The 14719-nt window shown below is 36.2% G+C and overlaps 1 long non-coding RNA gene across 1 annotated transcript; it reads right to left on the reverse strand.

Annotated features, from left to right (window-relative positions):
- Window positions 1-437: 437 nt before the first annotated feature.
- LOC131688767 (uncharacterized) lies at window positions 438-1148 on the reverse strand. The gene is made up of 3 exons (XR_009305300.1): window positions 1112-1148; window positions 858-1018; window positions 438-756 (listed from the first exon to the last, which is right to left on the reverse strand). It is a non-coding gene; the product is annotated as an uncharacterized LOC131688767 (long non-coding RNA).
- Window positions 1149-14719: the final 13571 nt, after the last annotated feature.

The raw sequence follows: 14719 nt of genomic DNA on the forward strand, positions 1-14719 counted from the left end.
TTTTTTTATTTTTTTGTCTTTTAACTACATAAATGAAAACCATCACATTTTTTATTGAACACCCGTTATTACCCATTGATTTGCGAATCGGTTGAAAAAGTATAATTTACAATTAGTACCAACTCCAAATGTTTGCGTTGGAGATGTTTCCACAGAGTTAACTTTGGAGAACGTAAGTCTTTTGGAATAAATTCTTTTCCCGAGATTCCCGAATGTGGGAACACAGAATCCGACAATCCCGGGATTCCCGAGAAATTAATTCCCGGGATGGATGCTCTAGTCACTTGTCAACCAGTACTCCGATGAATGATACACAGAGTACGAAAGGGATGAGAAAGTCTTAGGTAGTATCACAAAAAAAATCGTAGGAATGCTGTTTTGAACTGAAGTTGATTAAAACATGCATCATTCATGATATTTACTTGCGATCTAACCCCTCGAGGGTAATGCTCCCTCAATTTCCAGCAGAGTTAGGTATCTTTCTCCGCTGATTGGCGCTTTGCTTCATTTGTTCTATCGTGCCATACACATGTACACGTTCTTTCTAACAGTAGGCACCTTGTCCCAACTAAAGTCGCAGTCTTCGGCTGTGACTGTGCTAATGGGTTGAATGCGGCAAATTCAAAGAAAATGGTCTGCTGTTTTGTCCTTTGTTTTCTTTCCCCCTATCACTGGAGTAACGAGAGTGATATTTTGATGATTATTTGCTAAAAATTATAGGGTTAAACTCGGCAAGTGCCTTCCTCTGTGACGTAGCTGTAAAGATGGGTAGAAGCACAAGGATGAAAACCGTCGTATGCATTCGGAAGCATCATCTCGGAACGTGTTTTGAATGCAAAGTACGTGCATATACTCACAGCTGGCCCAATTGGCATTACGACGAACAACGGTGCAGTGATGAGATTCGAATTCTTAATGGGTCCTGTGTGTTTTTATGTTTGCCATAGATGAAGAGAAGGGTTGAACGTTGAAGTGCCATCTCCAGGATCTATTCATGCGACAGCCAGTCGGAGCCGGTCTGTGGAAAAGTAGTGCGAAAATGTGAATTAGAATAGCCCGAACACAATGCTTCTGAACGGTAGGAAAATCGATAAGAAAAAAGCACACGCACGGATGAAGTCAACCGGTTCGGTTTTGGCAAATGACAGAACTGCATTGCGATTGTTCATCTCCCTCGATGATTTCTAGCTAGAGGAGCACATAGGAAGATGGTACTTGGGTTTGTGTAACCTTCATCAAATATTAAGCACTCTACAGTGAGCAATGAAAGGAAGCAATTTAAATGTGCCTCGGGGAACACGATACGATTCTCTACTGCAATTACAACTTCAGGAGACAACGTTGGAACGAACTGGAAGTGGAATTGCATGGAGATATGGTGATTAAATTTCCAGGAATAACATTAGTGATTTCATCACAACACTAACTTGTTGCTTTGGGAGAGGCACATAATGGAAACACTATCGGTTTGGTGCTTCATACAAATCTCTTTCGAAGAATTGAAAACTAACCCAATACAGCGCTTTGAAAGCAGCTTCAGTCAATCACTTGCAATTTTTCAGGTTGCTTGATCTTGAGTGCCCCTGCAATACGTGCATCTCCGAAGATTACTACAGAAAGCTAATGCTGGATCGGCTTCAAAGTTGATAACACTTTCTCGATTCTTTCAGAATGGATTTCACACCACTTGGAGTGCCTGGCTACTATTGAAATATGAAAATCGCCTATAATTAAACTGGGTTCACATTATTCAACCAGGTTAAGAATATTTTTGTATTGCGTTGACAATGTTTGTGTGTTTATGTACGTATGTGGACTAACGTCAGCTTTCTATAATAAATTGTCTTCTTAGAAAATTTTATTATGCGAGTGGTGCAAATAATTGATGAATGAAATGAATGCATGAAAACTATTCGATAGCATTATCCTCTATTCGGTTGTTGCGTAATATATTTGAACGTATTATAGTAGACTATTAACAGTATTTTCACTACAACATTTTAATAGAACGATGAAATCTGCTGACATTCCTATATTGACTTTTACCTATCAAGTCAGAAATTGTTTGCTGAATGGTAGACATGTGTGATCAAGCTATCTTGGCTGAATCTCAGTAGTAATTTAATTATAAATGAAGCACTTATTTTTAGAACAAAACACTTGTTCATAACTTGGTAAAATAGTACAAAACGTATTTCAATAATTTTCTTCTTTAATTAATAGGAAATTGTGTTTTTTAGCTTAGTGTGGAGTATCAGAGATAGTGCATCATCTGCATTTAGCTTTGCAAATTCTGCTGCTTAAGCATCCGAGCTGTCATAACAAATTACCTCAACTTTAGACAATTACAATAATCTAAATATCATACAATGGTACCGTTAACTCTATGATGTAAATATGTAAATTGAACCCACATTGATTGAAATAGTAACAAATGACCAGTCAACTGGGTCTTGCACACTTTGTTTCTACAAATAGATTTTCTCAATGTGCTTCAAACAATCCGAACATTTAGAAATTCGATTTTATTCTATTTGGAACTCTGGATATTTTATAAATTTTAAAAATGGAAAAAATAGAGGGGTGTATACAAGACACGACCACCCTGATATTGAAAATACTGCATGACTAGCGAACACTAAGCGCGAATTTATTTCATCGTATCAATATTAGGGGAACTAGGGGTAAGTCGGACATATCAAGGAAATACTGAAATATAACATAGTAAGAGCATGTTTTTGTTAACATGTAATAGTCTATGTTATAGCTCTATATGTTAGCTTTCGAGTGCCCGGAGGGATTATTTTACAAAAATCAATAAGTATCATTTTTTAATGTTTCAGAAAAGATGATCACAACACAAAATATTAAAATTTACTATTTTAGCGGATGTTTTGAATAGATTATGATTCTTTTTAATATATATGTTCAATTCGAGGTGAAAAATAACGTTTTGGGGTACGATTTAGAGATGAAGCAAATGATGTATTTTCTAATATCGTTTTTGCCGTTGGCATAATGAGAGCTATACAATCAGTTCCAATGATCAGTCACAATCACTTATACAAAACTGGAAAATTATATAATAAATGCGTAATTGGTAACATCAGCTCCTGGATTACACATAGCCAGAGTATGGGACTTGCACAAAGTCGTCTACCTTTTCCATGTTCTAGGAATTCCGTATTTAGCCTCTATTATATTAACGAACATCCTTCAGTCTACTGTATGTGAGACTTCAGCTAACTGGATGTTTCTCCACGTTTGACTGCTAGAATTTCGTTTCGTTTTGTATATATATATATATATATATATATATATATATATATATATATATATATATATATATATATATATATATATATATATATATATATATATATATATATATATATATATATATATATATATATATATATATATATATATATATATATATATATATATATATATATATATATATATATATATATATATATATATATATATATATATATATATATATATATATATATATATATATATATATATATATATATATATATATATATATATATATATATATATATAGATAAGCTAAGCCGTAATGCCGAGACTTTATATAAAAAAACTTTTATTCGAAAAACTAATCTAGATTCTACACTGTCACCTTATAAACTAGATATAATAAACTCGTCAATCGCCTTTTATTGGTTGAACCTGCTGAATCGGCGTTCCTCCGGGTGGCGTGATTCCGTCGTTCCCACGTCGGGTGAAACTTGCGTAGCTCATCGCTTATCCTCGCGCGTGCACTGGGCTTGGCCTGGATACCTGTTGTTGCTATGGGCTCTGGTGGATGTGTTGATGTTGGCAGGTGGCGGGAACCGTCGTAACGTCTCCCCCCTAAGTGTCAGGTGTCCTCGGTTGACTTTGTTGATCCGTCGATGAACGTGAATTTGGTTGGGAAAAATGATTTTGCCAAACTAGGTGATTTTTCCTTCTGCTGGTTAACTATTGTTTCCCTTAGATGCTCATCTGTTGGCTCCGGGTTACTTCTTGAGGTGTGTAGAGTGACTGTGTCCTCCTCCTTGGCTGGGTGAGGTTGTTTCCTGTTTTGGTTTTTGTATCTACGAATGCAGAAGATGATTAGTGGTTACGACACAAGAGAGGCCATAAATATTCCTCCAAGTGTCTGGGAGCTGATCATGTGGATTTTAAGGTTTTTGATTTCCTCCAAATTGTTGATATTCATCTGGTGCAACTCTTCCGAGTCCGTCCTTTGCTTGGTTACTATTATCTCTTTGCCGAAGATTGGTGTAAGAATTTCGTACTGTTCGGTCTTTCTGGGGTTACTTTTAAATGTAAAGTTCTGCACTGTAATTGTGCAGTTACCTGTTTCGATTATTGTTGGTGTTGCTATGATGCGTGAGTCGCCGCATGAGTCCTCGATGTAAACTGTCTTGTCTGTGTCGACAAGTATGGTTCCGAGACTAATTTCCTTGATGATTGGTTGGTCTGGCTGATTGTACGTTGAACATCTGGCCTTCTGGTTGGTGAGTATGTTGAAGACGCATTCATCGTTCAGTGGATAGCTATTGTCACAGATAAAACACCTTTCCTTTTGCTCGTAAAACGTGTGTTGATGCTGGGCCACATAGCGAATATTCGTATCGATTCTAGTTCCGTTTGTGTTGATAGGTTCCAGCTGCATCAGTCTGTACTGCTTCTGCTCGATTATAGGAATTTTGATGATTATGATGATGTGGTTATTTTGCAAAGAGGCGATTGACTGAACGAATTTATAGATTTCATCCTCAAATTTAATATTAATTTGTTGATTTTCTAAAACTTTCCAAATATACTCTCTGTCATTTAGGCTCAAAATGTTTCTGTTTAAATGATTCGATTTCGAAAAAACTATCTGTTCTTCTAGGTCTTCTAGTGTTTTAATCAATATATCTGGGTTCAAAATGAGGTTAATCTGTTCGAGATCTTTTGTAAGTTTTAAATTGTCTTGATCGAATTGTATTTTGATTGATCTCAATGTTTTCGAAACTTTGTTGACCGTGGATTGAAGTAAATTATTGATTTTGATCTGTTTTGACTGGTTTTCTATAATTTTATTGCTGGTATGTTCCAGTATTTCAAAATTTTGATTAATTAACTCTAGATCTTCCTGATCTGGGTTACCTGCTACAAATTTAATAACTTTCCCTAAAGCGTTTACGAGTCCTCTTTTAAGTCTTCTAGGATAGAAGCCGGTCAGCTTTTCGTGCGCTTTTCTAATTTTAAACTGAAGGGTTTGTTCTAAATGGTCTGTGATATTAAGTTTCGTTGCTAGGGTCTCTATGTAGTTGATGTTTTGCCTGATATCGTCGAGATCAATTTTATGGATAAGTCTCTCGTAACCTACTCTTATCCTAACTGTATCTAGTTTGATTGTAAGTAGCCCATTTTTTGTTGATACGTCATGATAAGTCGTTGCAGTAATCAGTCGTACAAGTCTGAAAAGAGGCCAAGAAAATTACTTCTTAATTCTTTTTTTGTGAATTTTTACTCCAAACGAATCTTTGAAAGTTAGCTCGTTATTTTCTTGTACTCTAGAGATTTTGTAAGGTTCTTTGTCTTTTGTAATTCGTTGAGTGACTTTAACGTATACGTCTTTGCCCTGGTCTAGCTGTTTTGGTAATGATTTCCTCTTGTTCTCCTCTTCTACTTGTTTTTTTCTTTTCTCCATCATTACTAAAATAGCCGATTGGATCTTTTGATATTTTTGATATATGTCGTCAGCGTTCGTTTTGTTCTGGTAATTGAAGATTACCTGACGGGGTTTAAAACCTGTAGCAGAATGTATCGTGTTATTGTACAAGTCGACCAAAATGTTTATTCTGTCATTGAGTTCCAAGTCAGTGTGTTTGTGATTCATGGTCCTGAATAATTCGATTAGCGTCGAGTGGAAACGTTCCACTATTCCGTTAGAGTTACTAGAACTCGCGTGGTGTAATTCAATGTTTAGGTCCTGGAGAAAACCGATAAAATCTATTGAAGTGAAACCAGGCTCTTGATCGCAAACTATTACTTCCGGTCTGCCAAAAACTCGAATGTGCTCCGTGATTGCTCTTTTAAGATCAATGATTGTTCTTGTTTCAAGAGGTATCACGTTTGCAAATTTTGAAAACGCGTCGACTACCGTTAGCATTTTTCTGCTTTTGATGAAAAAAATGTCGATATGAATCTTTTGGAAGGGATGATTTGTGTCATTTGTTTTTTGTATTAATTTTGGAGGTTTCCTGTCGTATTTGCATTTCTTGCAGATAAGACAGTTGTTAATGAAAATTTTTAACTTTTTGTCAATTTCCGGGAAAAAATAATCCGAAAGGATTTGTTGTTTATTTTCTTTCGTTCCTCTGTGTGCGTACTCGTGCACCTTCCGCACGATTTCGTCTTGTTCCTCTGGTAACCTGACGTCCTGTAAGAGTTCCTGTGAAATAAAGATCTTGAAGATTTTAGCATGAGAAAAGTGTTTTCTGTACGTTTCTTGGATTAGTTGGGTTAGTGATATGGGGCAATAGATGCAATTAACGCCTTTTGGGTTGAGCTTTCCTTTAAGAATTTTGACAAGAGATTCTTCATTATAGTCCGGTTTACAGATGGTGAATCTGTGATATTTAGGGAAGACTTCTTCGTGAGCTTCGATGTCGCTTCGTGAGATTTTGAAAATTAGTTGGGTTTTGAACATGTTAATCGGTTTTTCAGTTGTCCAGATATAATGGTTGTCGCTAGTGTCTGCTGAGTGCACTGTCTCTCCATCGCTCTCGTTTACATCTTCGTTCTCGTTGTCCTCCACGTTGTTTTGACTATTAGAATTTATATCGGTCGGTTAAAGTCTGGAGAGGGCATCTGCAACGACGTTCTCTCTGCCCGGTTTATAAATGATTTCGAAATCGAATTCACTTAAGTCTAATTTCCACCGTATAATTTTGGGGTTCGCGCAGGTCATGGAATAAATGAGAGGCTGGTGATCTGTGATTAGTTTAAAACGTCTCCCGTAGAGATAGGGGCGGAAATGTTTCACTGCCCATATGATGGCTAAGAGTTCTTTTTCCGTGGTACAGTAATTTTCTTCGGCTTTACTAAGTGTCCTAGATGCGTAGGCGATAGGGCGGTCTTTGCCAATTTGTCCCTGTGATAGGACTGCTCCAATCGCGAAGTCGCTCGCATCTGTTGTAAGGATGAATTCTTTTTCGAAGTCAGGGTAGGCCAAAATGGGGTCCATGGTTAAAAGGGATTTGCATTTTTCGAAGCATTGAATTATTTCTGGGGTGAATGTGAAGTCGGTATCACTTCGCAGTAGTTGTGTAAGAGGTTTTACCATTTTAGCAAAGTCTTTAATAAAGCGGCGGTAGTAGCCGATAGTTCCCAGAAATTGTTTGAGCTCTTTTTCATTCTTCGGGATAGGCCAATTTTTAATCACTTCGATTTTGTCGCTATTTGGTTTGACTCCATTTTCAGTAACGGTGTGTCCTAAGAATTGAACTTCCCGTCTAAAAAATAACATTTATCCAACTGTATTTTTAGGCACGCTTCTTTCAGCTTTTGAAGTACTCTCTTAATATCTTTAACGTGTTCTTCGAATGAGCTAGAAAAGATTATTATGTCGTCCATGTATACCAGACAACATATTCCAATGAATTCCCGAAGAACGGCGTCCATAACCCTTTGAAATGTCGCAGGGGCGTTCTTAAGGCCAAAAGGCATTCTAGTGAATTCGTACTTTCCAGAACTCGCAGAGAAAGCCGTTTTCTCAAAATCATTTTTATCTAGTTGGATTTGGTGGAATCCGGAGACCAAGTCGATGGTAGAGAAATAGGTTGCTCTACCTAGTTTGTCTAATATTTCCGTGATATCCGGTATTGGATATCTGTCGGAAATAGTTTTCTCATTAAGTTTACGATAGTCGATGACCAATCGAAACTTTTTTACTCCAGATGCGTCGACCTTTTTGGGTACTACCCATACAGGTGACGTATAAGGCGATATGGATTCTTTTATGATCCCGTCCTTAAGCATCTTTTGTATTTGTTTTTGCACCTCGCTTTCGAATATTTGCGGGTAGCGATATGATTTTGTGTGAATGGGGATATTATCTACCGTTCTGATTTTATGTTTAATCCGATGAGTGAATGACAATTTCTCTTCTTCGAAATATAAGGTTTCGGAATTATCGGAGATTATTTTTTCTAAAGCTTCCTTTTCCAATTTGTTTAAAGAATCGTCTTGTATTTTAAATTTGTTTTTCGCGCAAAATTTTGGTCCTTGAGTTTCTAGGAATTCATCATTTTCAAAACTGGTTTCATTGACGTTGATTTCCAGATTAGATTTACTGTGATTTTCCACAGCTACGAAAGCGGAGTTATTTTTACTGTTATAGATACCAGGCAGGATAGAAAAGTCTCCCATGTTTCTCTCTTCCCCTATAATAAAATCTCCTTCGTTCACTGTTTTAATCTTGATGAACTGTACTTTCTGTTCATTGAGATTAATTTTCTGTGTTTCAGGAAATCGTTTCTTCAATTCAATAGTTTTCCTGCCAATTTTTAATTTATTTTTTCCGGTGTCTAGTTGAGCGTTCAGATCGCGCAGCGATTCATACCCAATCAGTCCGTCAAAGAACTGGTGGAATTTAAAAACATAAAATTTTAATTTTTTCTTTATTGAAAACGGATCAAACGATACGAACTGTTTGATCTCGAAGGTGCCGTTGATGTTGGTTACCTTGAGGCCTTTTTCTTTTTTCGCGTTTTCTAAATTAACATGTTCGGGTGATATGTAATTTTTGTTAGCGCCTGTGTCTATCAAAAATTTCATTTCGTTCTTTGTAGTCGAAATGGTTATGTAAGGAATAAAGTTGTTTATCTCTTTGCCTTTTCGGATCCGGCTATTTGAAAATTTATCTCATCCCCTACGAAATACTCGTCTTCGTCGGACTCAAATTTACATTCAACGGTTGGGTTTTCTTCTGGTTCTTCGTCTGATTCTTCCGGATATTTGTTCCTTTTCCCTTCATTATTGTTAATTTGCATTTTCGAAATGTGAGTTTTCATAGAAACGTCTTCGTCATTGGTCTTTTTGAACTTGCCAGAACTGGTTTTTTGTTGTCCTGAGTTGAAATTTTGGTTTTTGGTGTTATCATTTTTGTTTTGAAATTTTGGGTTTGGTCCGAAAGAGCTAGAAGAAGATTGCCGATTTTCCATTTTTTGCCGAAAAGAGGCGTTTGAATGGGCAATTGTTATGTCGTGAGCTTCCTCCAAGGACTTTGGTCGGTAACTCCTGACGTACATAGCTAAATTTTCACCGTTCAGCCCATCGATGTACCTGGTGAGGGTCATCAGGCTTATAAGTTTGTTTACAGCTTCGGTGGATTTTTTATAGTCCTCCATCTCCGCGGCAGTTGTTTTAATAGCCGTGTCAATTGCTTTGACTTTTTGGAAATATTCCTGGAGAGTTTTCTTACCCTGTCGTATATAGAACAATGATTGGATATGGGACGTTATATCCCGTTTATCCCCGAAAGCATTAAGTAAGATCTCTTTTATTTCGATCCACTCCGATGGATTCCCAGAAGCTATAAGCACTTCCCTTGCTTCGCCAACTATTTTTGATTTTATGACTCTAATGATATGTTTGTATTCGGGTTCGAGTTCGTATTCCTCGAACTGGTCAATTGCCTCTTGTGTGTCCTCTATCCAGGCTAGGGCTTCCTTCCGGTTCCCGTTAAATTGTGGGATGATCTTGATTTGATCGGGAATTTGGAATTTTGTGAATGGGTTATTTGCTCTTTCTCGCAACTCGTTAATTGTTGCGATTAAGCTTGATTGCGTGTAGTCAGCTGAGCAACCTGTTGTATCAGCTGCTCGGGTGTGATTTCCATTACTTGGAATTGCGCGGATGGCTCGGCCATGGCGTGTTTTGTTTCCTTTGCTTTGCACGCGGGTAGTGGAAATAAAATTATTTGTTTGCACTTTCTGGTGCCGTAGGCGATGCGCGCGTTTAGTTTGATTGATTCGCACTTGTTCGTGGGTTACTTTTTGTTTCCCCCGCGCACTGATATGCTATGTTCGTTTAATTTGTGCACTTTGGATTAATTACGGGAGAATAATTTTTGAGTTTGATATCCTCTCTCACTCTGAATAATCTCACTGATAAATCACTTTAGCACTAAAAAAATGTGGGTGTGTTTACTTACAGTAGGACAAGCAGCATCCTTCTGGAGTTTCTAAGGTGGTGTAGCAATCCTTCTGGGAGGGGTGGTCCTGTCTGTGGGTCCTTCTTCGCTCTGGATGCACGCAACTCGGATGATATCTTGTCACCGATGGTTTCCCGGTACACCAGTTGTTCGCCCTGAACTTTGCTCGGTTGGGTTTTGTTGTTTCTGAAGCACTTTCCGATACACTACTTCCACAGACTACCTTGACTGCGCCAGCTAAGCCGTAATGCCGAGACTTTATATAAAAAATAACTTTTATTCGAAAAACTAATCTAGATTCTACACTGTCACCTTATAAACTAGATATAATAAACTCGTCAATCGCCTTTTATTGGTTGAACCTGCTGAATCGGCGTTCCTCCGGGTGGCGTGATTCCGTCGTTCCCACGTCGGGTGAAACTTGCGTAGCTCATCGCTTATCCTCGCGCGTGCACTGGGCTTGGCCTGGATACCTGTTGTTGCTATGGGCTCTGGTGGATGTGTTGATGTTGGCAGGTGGCGGGAACCGTCGTAACGTATATATATATATATATATATATATATATATATATATATATATATATATATATATATATATATATATATATATATATATATATATATATATATATATATATATATATATATATATATATATATATATATATATATATATATATATATATATATATATATATATATATATATATATATATATATATATATATATATATATATATATATATATATATATATATATATATATAAAGTTATACGATCTCTCAGAATTCTGCAATATTTGGTATAATCGTTCCTTACCGAAAAATATTAGATACATATTTTTTTATTTCGTCAATAAGGTGTCCCTTTCCACGTTAGATGGGTTAAAAAATCGTGATTTTTCAAAAGTTGATTTTTTTTTAAATTCATAACTTTAGAACCACTGAACCGATTTTCATAGGTTATAGGTCAAATGAAAAGTATTTAAGTGTAGTTTCAAGAAAAACGAATGTTGCACCAAGCTTGTAGGTAAATCATAGATTTCTTCATTCACAGCTGCTCTGACTCGCTGGAAGTGTAAGTGAACTACCATGCGGTTACATCGTTTCCATGCATGTGGGGTGTATACATAGATTTTTTATTTTCAAAAAATTATATCTCCGAAAGCTCTAGATCTGGTTCAAAAATATGTTTGGAGATGTTGTGTAGAATTGAATGATCTTTCACATTAAAATATAAATAATATATAAAGTATTCAAGGACCCTCGCAGTGAAAATCAAGAAAAAACATTTAATGCGTATTTTGTTCGTACAAAACTCATTTTTTATAGTTGATAATTTTTTCATGAAACAACACTTAAATACCTTTCATTTTATCTATACCCCATGAAAATCGGTTCAGTGGTTCGAACAAAAATCAACTTTTGAAAAGTGACGATTTTTTGAACCCGTCTAACATGGAAAGAGACACCCTAATGACGCAATAAAAAAAATATGCATCTAACATTTTTCGGTAAGGAACGATTCTACCAAATATTGCTGAATTCTGAGAGATCGTATAACTTTTTTGCATGGAATTGCTAAAAAGGACGAGAAACGTAATTGGAAGCTGATTTTGGACATCAAGAGACAGAATTTACTGCTTATCTTTTTAATTGTTTAGAAATAAGGCTTAACCACGTAAGTCTAGAAATTAGAAAAGGACGAGGAAGAAGTAGCATCCTTACCGACTCACCGTAAATGAGATTGATCAACGAAAAACACGATGGGAGAAAGTAAAGAACACAATTATTAAAAACAAAACCAAATAATTTATTATATGGAATTTATACTACAAGCATATGAAATTTTTTTTTGCGCAAAAGACAGAATGAACGAACTTTTTTGTATGGTTCTACATGTTTAATAATCCCCACCCTTGGGGATACGTGAGGCATTTGACATCTTTAACAAAAATGCATATAATGGTGATAACACGTTACCTTTGTTTACAAATTGTATTGCGTATAGTAAAGCAATGTTTGTTCTTTCATATTCATGCATATAGAATATTCTATCGCAAAAGGTCTAATACATATAACAATTAACAAAAAAAGTTGATCATGTATCCCAGCTCTCTCCTACTTCCTGTCTATTCGGGAAGCGTCGAGCGGTAATGGGGTATCTACATGTATCTCGGATTGGATAAACGCAACACTTAGTAATCGCATTTTTTGCTTGTCACTAAGTCTGTGATGCTGAAGTTGAGTATTTGTGGTTGTCCTCAGGATTCTGACACCTTTGTTAAGGAACCTGGCTTCCGACGGCTCGTTGAAAAAGTTCAATGAAAGCTCATCAGGATTTCTACAACCGTGCTCAGTGATTTCGAAAAATCTCCTACATTTATCGAGACTCCACTACTGCATGCTGGCCAGGGCTTTAACCAACCACTGCAAACTCAATTATCACAAGGCAACTATTCAACGCGATGAGTCATTTTCATGTGATCTTTTTGAATCCGATTATGGAACCATAATCTGCCCAGCAGTAACGGAATTGGGATTTCGAGTTTTCGGTCTTATCATAGACGAGACCGTGTTTGGAGGACTGAAACTCAGAAACAAGCTGAAGCTTCTTATCCGATGCGGTAAAGAGATTTAGGCTTACACGCAGGCGATTTGAACTACTTGTAAGTTTAACTTACCTGCTGTTTGTGTTTGTGTTATTATGTTTCCCACACTTCCAATTCTACTTTCTCCCACCTCCTCCTTCTTTCCTTTCACTCAGAAAATGACGAGAAGATACGGCAAGGCACAAATTTCCGACTACATAGGGGTACGTGCCAGTTGAGCCAGTTTTTCGAGATATGTTTCAGCTTGTTCCGTAGGTCATAAGATAGAAAATTAGCCGTCAGAAGGTTCTAGCGAATGACACTGATAAGTGGTACAGGTACATCCAGACAACCTAAAATTGTTCGATGGTTATTTCTAGCGATGGTAGCTAGAAAAATTAAATACATTATATCGTCGCTGTTGTGCTATCTTATGACAAGCGCCATTTTGCACATTTCGAGAAAAACGATTTTTAAAGTTTGAGATTGAATATCTTGAAACCTATAAATGGTACGAACAATTCATAGAAAACAATTATTGCTTCTATCTATTCTGTGTTAATCTCTCAAATATTACGAAGATCGGTTGTCTATGTTGCGAGTTTTTACTATAAATGTAAACAAAAGTCGCACTAACACGTGTCATAATCTGATCAGAAACACATAACAGAAATATTTCAAAACTATATCTCGCTTTGTTACTTGTTATAAATTTCTGTTATTTTAACTACTAACGAGACCTAATTTATAACACAATATGTTACAAAAATTGTGTTCTGTTATAATCTTGTTATTTCATTCTGATCGGGAAGCGTGTATTGATGACAAAATTTGTATGGCGTGTCATAATCGTGCATGGAAAATTTTCCATAGAAAAAAATCATCAATTATTAACTTTTATTCATATCTTTGGCTCCATTTGGTCTATAAACAACCGGTGAGATGCATTTTGAAGGAAATGAGTCAGGGAATCTAGAAAAAATAGTCATTTTTGGTTACAGTGTTGCCAAATATGCTATATTTCCAGTTGAAAACTTAAACTGTATTTTTCTCACAATTTCAAAATGTCAAAATTCTGAAAACGACACTTTGTAGAGATTTTTTTGACAAGTAATGTGGCATATATAACTCAGTTTACCCCAAAATGGCGTTTGTCATAAGATAGCACAACAGCGACGATATGTCCTGATAATTCCTTTATCCGTGTTATCAAAATAAAATCCCACTGGTACATTTGAAACGGATCATTACCATATTGAACAATAAATAACATGCAGTTATTTAAGCGTACAAAATAGACACTTGGTGTCTTCAGCAAAACTATTTACAAAAAAGGAACTATAAATTTGCCAAAGACATCACCTCAATTCAATCACTCGAAAGAAAATTAATGAAACTGGTATCTCACTTGTAGTGGGATTAATCTGTGAAAACACAATATCAAAAGAAGGCACATATTGCATCCAAAAAATTCTCCGATGCTCTTGACCTATTTTTGGCGTTAATAGTTTATTGCATGTAGTGGGTTCGATTCCCAGATATTGAAAAACGGTAATAATGCGTCGTCCGGATTTGATGTTGAATATCTCTTTTGATAATAGTCCGATTTCAACAAACTATAGGTCATTCGAAAGGTATTCAAATAAGCTGTCTGAAGATATATAGTGTTTATCTATGTTCTCAATGACGACAATTAATTTCAAAAACCTGTTTTAATCCATCTAGTGGTGCAGTTGTGCCTTTTTCTTTTATCCAAACTTTGATTCATTAGCTGGTTATGTTCAATATAATTGTGAAAATGTCTATTACATTCTCATTATATTAAGCACGTATCTCGAGCAAATTCTCATGGGCTCAGACACCATCTAAATCCTTGAAATGCCATAATAATGGGGGTTAAATTG

The sequence above is a fragment of the Topomyia yanbarensis genome, chromosome 3 (genome assembly GCF_030247195.1).
Source record: "Topomyia yanbarensis strain Yona2022 chromosome 3, ASM3024719v1, whole genome shotgun sequence".
Taxonomy (NCBI): Eukaryota; Metazoa; Arthropoda; class Insecta; order Diptera; family Culicidae; genus Topomyia; species Topomyia yanbarensis.